The following is a 10,368-nucleotide window of genomic DNA, read 5'->3' as shown; positions in this document are numbered from 1 at the left end:
CTGCCACAGTCAGCGAACGTTTAAGCACATTTAACTTTATTAGGTAACTTGAAAACATGGATGTCTCGGGTTATTTACTGGTACAAATCTTCTCATGTAATTCAGCTTAGTTATAATATTTCCTGCATCCCTTTAGCAATGGTAATGACCTTTCCTCCCATTCCCCAAAGCCTAACCTCTCATTTTCTCTCTCTAACCCTCCACCCCCAACTGCCAACCCCCCAACTGCCTTTCAACGGTTGTTCCCCCTCCTTTTAGAATGCCAACTAGCTCCGCCTCCCAGGGAACACCTACCTAACATGGGAGTGATAGGTTAACCCACGATGAACTTGAATCATCAGCAGGCATTATTCCGCCACATCCACCATTCTGTTCTCACAGTGTCCATCCAGACAGATGCCTGTTGAAACCCGCAATCAGGATTCGAACACAACAGCCCTCTCTCCTCCTGTGGGTTCCAACAACCATATTCAGAAGCATTGCTGCCTCCATCTGTGGAGGCAAACCATAGATATCCTGGCTAGTAGCCATCAATAGCCCTCTCCTCCTCTGTGAATTGGTCTAATCATCTTTTAAAGTCATCCAACTTGGTGGCCATCATAGTTTAGCTATGTGATGTGCACTCTGAATCTTTCAACAGTCAGTTTCACTTAATGTCCACAAGTTCTGGTGTTATGAGAGCGGGAGAGAAAAAAATCATTCTACCCACTTTCTCCCTGCTACATGCAATTTTATAAACTTCTATCAAACCCGTGCTCTCTTTTGCTCTAAACTGCAAAATCCCCAGAAGGAAGACGGAAATTTCAAGTTCCTCTCATCGAATTTGCACCTTCTGTGTTTCCCTGCCCTCCTGTCGGTCTACAGTTTTGCAGAGCAAACTTCTAACTGGCTTTCAATCTCTCTCTGAAGGATGCCAAACATTTTCCAGGGAGATGTTAACACTCCTTAACTGCACCGGCTCCCATCGCTACAACTCTGCGCCCTGCAGGATTACCATTTATCCGATGCCCTGCTTGTTCTCCTTGCTTTACAGTTACTTATCTATAATAAGGGGAAAGGAAATCCAGTCACTTGGAGATAACTTGCCAGAGCAAGTGGGTTGGCTGGAGATAACTGCTCATCCAGGTGACATACAAGAAATGCAGGTAAAGTCCAGATAACAGCCAATCTGGGCTGCAGACCTGATAAACTGCAGGAAAAAACATATCTCTTACTCCCTCTCTAGTTGGATGGGAAACAAGCTGTTCCCTGCTGGATAATGTTTTCACAAGCTGAGCCTCGCAATTTGACTGGTAGAAGTTTTAGCACCTGAGCATAGACCCAACATGAGCATTTACAGGGATGGTTAACAAGGCTTCATCAGTTCCAGCAAGGCAAAGAGGAAACAGAGGAAGACTCAGCCTGTAGGGAGCAAAAGTAGGTCTGATTGTTGCTTAGACCAGCACACAATCCTGATGCAGAAGTCTATGAACTGGGTCAGGAGGCATCAACTGTGTTGGGGCTTTTGGTTTTAACTGGAAAAGCCTCAAAACCAGTTTAGCACTTGGAGTGGTGTCCAGCTACGCTTCCTGCTGCGTTTCCCTGCTTCTCCAGTGCTTTTGCAGAGTTGTTCAAACTTCAAGCTTCTTCTTGCGCAATGGTATGTGTGCCTTTCTTGCCAGCAATTAAACTCCCACACAGTCTAGCTTGTTTCAAGTAAAGCACGCTTTATTTACAAGCATAAATCATTCTTTCTGGGGCTCACGGAGAACATCTCCGCTCCGGTCAAAACCGAAAGTAAGACTGACTAGGAAATAAACAGTGCGTCACATAAATCACATAGGCTTCACATACAGCAGATACCCCGGATGTTGTGACACATCTTCCCTGTGGGAGGGGCGTACTGTTGAGCTTGTTTAACCCTGAAAGCTCCAAACCTCACAAACGGACACTGTGGCCTGTCGCATCCTTGCAGAATGCCAGTCTAAGCTCTAAATTGACCTCTGGCATTAATTGGCAACTCTCTGGTTAACTTCAATCATGGATAATACTCCTTGATAACACTTGGGGTAAAGACGAAGAGAACAAAGTGCTTCTTGGAGGGAACACTGATTCCTAATATTGGGGCTCAGGTGGTTAGCAGTTATTAACAGAAAGCTAATGTTACATTGAAGGGACGCAGGTGGCACTGTGGGTTAAACCACAGAGCCTAGGGCTTGCCGATCAGGTCAGTGGTTCGAATCCCCGTGACGGGTTGAGCTCCCGTTGCTCGGTCCCAGCTCCTGCCAACCTAGCAGTTCAAAAGCGCGTCAAAGTGCAAGTAGATAAATAGGTACCGCTCTGGCGGGAAGGTAAACAGCGTTTCCGTGCGCTGCTCCGGTTCACCAGAAGCGGCTTAGTCATGCTGGCCACACGACCCAGAAGCTGTACGCTGGCTCCCTCAGCCAATAAAGCGAGATGAGCACTGCAACCCCAGAGTTGTCCGCGACTGGACCTAATGGTCAGGGGTCCCTTTACCTAATGGCTACATTTGTGATAGCCTGGGCTTGGCAACCCATACTTTCAAAGCTAGTGATTCTTCCCTCTTCAATTTTGTTGGTGATTGCTGCCCACTCAGCCCTGACCTATGACAAGGCCTTCTAGGTGGTGGTTCCTATTTGTGGAATGCCCTCCCTGGCAAGATACATCTCTCTCCCTTGTTATTAACATTCTGGAGGAACTTAAAAAACATTCCTGTTCATGCAGACATTTGATAGCTGAAACAGACTGCTTTCAAGCACCAGTGATTTTACAAGCTGCGACCATATGTGACCACTGCAAATATTTTTGAGTGTTCAGAATGTTTTGTTTTAGTGGGTTATTGGTTGCCAATCCAGGTTCCTTTGAGAGGAAGGGTGAAATAGAAATTTAATTAATAGGGACGTCCTATTACATAACAAAACAACAACAACTATTATGTTTGTTTGTTTGTTTGTTTGTTTGTTTCCTGGCCATTTGACTGGGCTGCCCCAGCCACTCTGGGCAGCTTCCAAAATATATAAAAACAGAATAAAACATTAAACATTTTTTTAAAAAACTTCCCTATACAGGGCTGCCTTCAGATGTCTTCTAAAGGTTGTATAGTTACTTATCTCCTTGGCTCAGGGGTCGCATAACTCCATAGCCTCCAACATTTCTCCGATGAAATTAGGGGTGTCCTAAGGAAAAAACGGGACATTCCAGTATCAAATCAGAAACCGGGATGGCTTCTGTAAATGCGGGACTGTCCCTGGAAAATAGGGATACTTGGAGGGTCTGCTTCCCACTCTACGATTCTATGATTGATCCCTGCCCCCCAGACCACAGTTTCAGACTTGTCTGAAGCATGCAATGTTGTGTACCGCAGGGAGCCAAACATGCTTTTGGAGTACTTAATAGTGACTTTAAAGTACTTGCTAAGACATATAAAATGCTGTTGGAATGGAACTTAAAAGATGAAGAAGTGAAGTCGGTGATGATCCATTGGGCAAAAGATTTTGGATATAACATTCTGCTAGAAGACTGGGAAAAACTTTGGAAGGAAGGAATGAAATTTACGGCATGTACGTCAATAAAAGAAAATTTATTGAAAATGATGTATAGATGGCATATCACCCCAGTTAAACTAGCTAAGATGTATAAGACGGAGAATAAGTGTTGGAAATGTAAAGAAAATGTCGGTACTTTTTATCATGTGTGGTGGGAATGTAAAAAGGTGAGAATGTATTGGGATATGATATATCATGAGTTAAAAAAAATGTTGAAATATAATTTTGTTAAGAAACCTGAAGCCTTTTTGTTAGGTATTGTAGGTACAGACATTGAAAAAAAGGATATTAGACTTTTCCAATACGCAACGGTGGCAGCTAGAATTCTTCTAGCACAAAAATGGAAACAAGAAGAATTACCGACGAAAGAGGAATGGACAGTGAAAATGACTGAATATGCAGAAATGGACAAATTGACGGGAAGAATTCGAGAGCAGCGGGACCAGAAATTCATCAAAGACTGGTTAAAATTCACGAACTATTTAAAAGACAATTTATATTTGAATACGTTAATAGGGTTTCAAGAAGTTTTGTAGTGAATGTGTAGAATTATTATTGTAAGTAGGATAGTAAAGTAAGGAAATTTTTTTGTTGATAATGTAAGCAATGGTTGATTAAAGAAGTATAATGTTAAGTTAAAAAATTAGAAAGCCATTTGAAGGGACTGATGGAAGTCAAGGCTTGATAGCCAAATTGGAAATGTATGAAAATGTTTGTTTAAAAATTATTGTAGTAGTTTAGTATAAAAACAATAAAAAATTATATGCAAACATGCTTTTGGAGGGTGCTTTGCAAATGCAAGTTAGGGGCCACGACTCAGCTAATCTCTTCCAGTCCTCCGATGGCGGTAAACACTCCTCTTTCTGTTGGCTGCTTCCGCCGCCCCCCGCTCCCCCCACCCCTGACAGCAACGAAGCTTAGTCTCCCACTGCCAAGAAACCCCCCCCCCCCCCGACCTTGCCCACCCAGAGAAGCCAACTCGCACTCAGCAGCCACCCTGGATTAGCCCTCTGTCAATACAAGCGTTTTTGTGCTGATGTGGTGACCTTTGGCTCCCAACAGACATCCATTTGTTTGGTTGTTAGCCTTGATGTTTGCCCGCAGGATGAACGGGGGGCGGGGGGGGGGCTGCCAAACGAGGCAGCGGACCGGCACTGTAGCATCCGAGGTTTATTCCTGGCTCCCTTACAGGCTTCCTGGATGACCCAAGGCAAATTGCTGAGCTCTCTCTGAGGGTCGGGCGCAGCTGCGCTTGAACAGTGCCAGTATAATGGCAGTTCAGATGCCATTATATACCAGGCAGGAATGACAGAGCTGGAGGAGGCGGGAGAAATAAGAATGTCAGGGCTGGATCGGACACAGCCCAGTATGACATCTCCAAGAGCAGCCAAGGTGGAAGCGAGCATCCACTGGGACGTTCCTTGGAAATCAGAGATGTTCTTGCAGGTGGAAATCAGAATCCTTCTGTCTCTGAATTGAGATGACATTGATGGTTCTGCCAGAAGGTCCCGGGTTCAATGGCATCTCCATGTACGGCAGGGAGACATCTGAAACCCTGGAAAACCACTGCTAATCCCTGCAGATGGTACTGGGCTGGATAAACCAATGGTGTAACTCAGTGTAGGGCATCTTCTTACCTTCTTCTACTGGAAAGGGTGCGGCTCAATCTGCTTTTCTATGGGACATTATTGCAGTCAAACCAACAATTCATCTTTTGCCAGATAGACACTGGAAGAGGTTGGGGTTCACAGAGCTTTCCTGTAAAAATTTCTAAAGAGGACTCTGTGAGATCACTTCGTTTGTTTGCCTTGGCAGGAAGCTGCCTGCCTGAGCAGTCTCCTTTTTTATTCATCATGCCCAAGCTGACTGCACATGCATGTCTGAGTTTTGTCGTCTGGAGGCGGTTGGAGGATGGATGGCGGCTAACAGATTGAGGTTGAATCCTGACAAGACAGAAGTACTGTTTTGGGGGGACAGGAGGAGGGCAAGTGTGGAGGATTCCCTGGTCCTGAATGGGGTAACTGTGCCCCTGAAGGACCAGGTGCGCAGCCTGGGAGTCATTTTGGACTCACAGCTGTCCATGGAGGCGCAGGTTAATTCTGTGTCCAGGGCAGCTGTCTACCAGCTCCATCTGGTACGCAGGCTGAGACCCTACCTGCCCGCGGACTGTCTCACCAGAGTGGTGCATGCTCTGGTTATCTCCCGCTTGGACTACTGCAATGCGCTCTATGTGGGGCTACCTTTGAAGGTGACCCGGAAACTGCAATTAATCCAGAATGCGGAAGCTAGACTGGTGACTGGGAGTGGCCGCCGGGACCACATAACACCAGTCCTGAGAGATCTACATTGGCTCCCAGTACGTTTCCGAGCACAATTCAAAGTGTTGGTGCTGACCTTTAAAGCCCTAAACGGCCTCGGTCCTGTATACCTGGAGGAGCGTCTCCACCCCCATCATTCAGCCCGGACACTGAGATCCAGTGCCGAGGGCCTTCTGGCGGTTCCCTCACTGCAAGAAGCAAAGCTACAGGGAACCAGGCAGAGGGCCTTCTCGGTAGTGGCGCCCGCCCTGTGGAACGCCCTCCCGTCACAGGTCAAGGAGATAAACAACTACCTGACATTCAGAAAATACCTGAAGGCAGCCCTTTTCAGGGAAGATTTTAATGTGTGATATTTTTGTATCTGATTTTTGTTGGAAGCCGCCCAGAGTGGCTGGGAAAATCCAGCCAGATGGGCGGGGTACAAATAATAATAATAATAATAATAATAATAATAATAATAATTATTATTATTATTATTATTATTATTATTATTATTATTATTGAACTTACATTTTGTGCTTTTGTAACTTAGTAGTTTTAAAACTACCTTCATCTTGCTACCGTAATTGCTGCTTCGAGACCTGGGTTATGTAAGTAAATACTACTTTTATTTCTTCACAAAACAATGAGTGTGTGATTGTTGTTTCTAAGTGGGCAGGGGGAGGGGTAATGCCAGGAAAATCCATTCTGCCTTAAAGCATCCTGGATTACTGTTAAATCAAGCTTATTTGAGCTTCTCTCTGAAATCCCAGAAAGCCACAGCTGCCCACTGCTGACAGTACTGGGCTAGATGAACCAGTGGTCTGACTCAGTACAGGTCATCTTGGAAAGGGTGCAGCTCAATCTGCTTTAGGATCCAGCAGTTCCCAGGATCAATCTCTGGTATCTCCAGATAGGACTGGGAAAGACTCCCTGTCGGATTCTGCCAACCAAGGTTGACAGTACTGAGCTAGGTGGACCAATTGCATAACTCAGTTTGAAATCCTATGGTCCTGTAGCTCAGTGGCAGGACATCTGCATTGCATGCAGAAGGTCCCAGGTTCAGTCCCTGGCATCTCCAGCTAGGGCTGGGAATGTCCCGTCTGAAAACTTGGGAGAGCCACTGCCAGTCCATGAAGATAACACCGACCTGGATGGACCAGTTGGTCAGACTCAGTATAAGGCAGCTTCCTAAGTTCATCCTGTCAATCACACAGTGAGGACTGTGAGTGTATTTGTCTGTCCATCTCTCCCCCTTTCAGGGCACCTGTTTTCATACATTCCCTTCAATTGTGTCACAATGCAATGACATACAGGCATTGTGTGTGAATGAGACCTTGTCCCCACTGGACTCAGTTACTTTAGAATAAGCATGCATCAACCCAACTTGTAAAAGGGTAGCTCTGTTTCCATAGGGTGGGGAGGGCCGACATGTCATTTTGCTGTATCTGAAAGGGACTGGAGAAAGCAGTGGAGTTCACTGCTGCCATTAAGTTTTTACCTCTGCAGTAAGCAGCTGTTCCAGAGGAGCCATCATGGGGTGTGGAAATCTGCTTGCTGCAACACGAAGATCTGAAAAGCAGTTTCAGTTTCTGGGGCAGTTTGGGCTGCAGACTTTTCTGCGCTCCCCCTTGAAACATTTGGAAATGGCACAAGAGTCTAGACGCTTCCAGATTACCTGTTTCATGAGCTTTCATTCTGTTTTGTTTGTGGGGAAGGGATGCGGGTGGCACTGTGGTCTAAACCTCTTGGGGTTGCCAATCAGAAGGTTGGCGGTTCAAATCCCCACGACGGGGTGAGCTCCCATTGCTCTGTCCCAGTTCCTGCCAACCTAGCAGTTTGAAAGCACACCAGTGCAAGTAGATAAATAGGTACCACTGCGGCGGGAAGGTAAATGGCATTTCCATATGCTCTAGTTTCTGTCATGGTGTTCCGTTGTGCCAGAAGCGGTTTAGTCCTGCTGGCCACATGACCCAGAAAGCTGGCTGTGGACAAACGCCGGCTCCCTTAGCCTGAAGCAAGATGAGCGCTGCACCCCATAGTTGCCTTTGACTGGACTTAACTGTCCAGAGATCCTTTACCTTTACATTGCCTTTTCGATGGTGATGCGTCGAAGGAAGTGCTGTCCCACACTTTCCAGGTACAGTATGTGATTGAATCCCACTGCAAAATAGTGACAGTCTGAAAGTGCCTTCTGCGCAAGCTTAATTTACTCATTGATGAGCCCGTTGCAAACTAAGAAACCTCTGAACATGCATTCAGGATGCAAAGCTGTTCTCAGTATATGGAAGTTGCTGGATTGGGAAGGAAAGACCTTTGCACATTATGATTATTATTTATTAAATTTCTATACCGTCCCTCATCTAAGGGTCACAGGGTGGTTTATAATATGTACACATCTTAAGAGATACTTACTCTCCTTTAATGCTTAACACATTTCACAGACAGCTTCTGTTCTAACCTTTAAGCACCTTTCGATAAACTTTTCTTTGCCACCAACCTTATGCTGGCAATTAAGAAAACACCCTTCTGTTAATAGTTAGCAGATCTCTCGTTTTTATATGGTTTTTATTGTATTGTTTTATGTTTGACTGTTGTAAATGGCTCTGATGTTTTTTATGAGCAGCAGTATATAAAATATTTTTATTAAGTAAATAAATACACTGCCGTGCCTTAGCTTTGGGAGCTGTTTCCAGAATTGGGCAATGGTGCACCATAGAATACAGAGTTGCAGAGTTGGAAGGGACCCCCAAGGGTCATCTAGTCCAACCCCCTGCAATGCAGGACTCCTTTGCCCAACGTGGGGCTCAGACCCCCATAACCTGCTCTACCAACTGAGCTATCCCAGTAGACCAAGGGTGGGTAGTATGTGGCCCTCTAGATGTTGTTGGTCTCCAACTCCCATCTGCCCTGATAGACTCATGCACGTGGTTGGGGTTGATGGGATTTGGAGTGCGATAACAACAGGTTGGCCAGCCTGGGGCAGATCAGAGGAGGAGGAGTTTGGATTTGATATCCCGCTTTATCACTACCTCAAAATCTCAAAGCAGCTAACTTTCTCCTTTCCCTCCCTCCCCCACAACAAACACTCTGTGAGGTGAGTGGGGCTGAGAGACTTCAGAGAAGTGTGACTAGCCCAAGGTCATCCAGCAGCTGCAAGTGGAGGAGAGGAGACGCGAACCCAGTTCATCAGATTACGAGTCTACCGCTCTTAACCACTACACCACACTGGCTCTCAGAGCAGAGCAATATATTTGGCAGCAGCTTGGAGTTGCCGGAAGGAGGCGTACAAGGCATCATCCAACCACCTTAGGGACTCCACTCCAACTTTGTGTAGGGTTTACTCCTTAGCCTTTACTTCTCCTGAAGATATCTGGCAAGGCAGCAGAGGCTGAGGATCAGAGCGTTCCTTTTTCCAGATGGGCTACCTGTGGGATGTGAAACACAAGAGCAGTCAAGTACAACATCCCCAGAGTGGACATAAAAGGGGATGTCTGGACCAGCCAGTCAGAACTTCCTGTTTCTCCTAGGCTGGGACAGACTTCCTCTGCATGTGACTAGAGGTGGGCGTGACCTCACCTGCCAAGGGAACAAAAGAGCAGGACTGGTCAGCCACATCTCTCTCTCTGACCATATTCGTTGAAGAAGCAACATCTGCTTAGCCCAGGCATAGGCAAACTCCGGCCCTCCAGTTGTTTGGGACTAGAATTCCCATCATCCCTAACCACTGGTCCTGTTAGCTAGGGATGATGGGAATTGTAGTCCCAAACATCTGGAGGGCCGGAGTTTGCCTATGCCTGGCTTAGCCTAAGATGGCTTGCAGCCAAGAGAGGACAAAGGAGCTGTCTCCTTATGGGATAGTTTCCTGGTGTATATTACTTTTGTAACTTAAGTCTGTCTTCTGGGCTCCATTTGTGAACAGAATGTGAGTGAGTAAACTCTTTGTACTTTTATAGAAGACTGTGTCGTGTCTATCTTTTTATGAGGGACTAAAGGGGAAATTACCAAGGAAACTTATTTTAGAGGCTTCAGAGAGCCTGAGCAAACACATCCGCTGTTCAAGTTTACAAAGGGGAATGTTACTCTGCTAAATTGTATAACTTGTTAACACAAGTTGGAAAGGATATAATCAAACAATATATCCTCTCTTGCATCCCTGAACATTCCCACACTACCTTCCCAGGTTGACAAGCCCCATCTGCCCCTCACTTCCCTCTACAGCACTTGAAGAAACTGCCTTCTTGACTGCTGGAGCCACATTTGGTCTCATCCGCTCAGTCTCCCGGAGGCTGCCTTTGCATGAAAGTCCAACAACAGCTGTGGGGCCTCAAGCATGAATGTGGTAGACTCCAATTTCTGTAATTGCTGACCGCTAGCCATGCTGGCTGAAGTCGATGGGAGTCTAATGGCACCAGGAGGGTAAATGGTCCTTCATCTCTGCTATATGATGACCGTGCATTTGGAGTGGATGGTCAGCCCATTAGGCTTAAGTATAGTATAACAGTCATACCTTGTTTGTCAAACTT

The sequence above is a fragment of the Lacerta agilis genome, chromosome 10 (genome assembly GCF_009819535.1).
Source record: "Lacerta agilis isolate rLacAgi1 chromosome 10, rLacAgi1.pri, whole genome shotgun sequence".
Classification (NCBI taxonomy): Eukaryota; Metazoa; Chordata; class Lepidosauria; order Squamata; family Lacertidae; genus Lacerta; species Lacerta agilis.
This window is presented reverse-complemented; position numbering follows the sequence as displayed.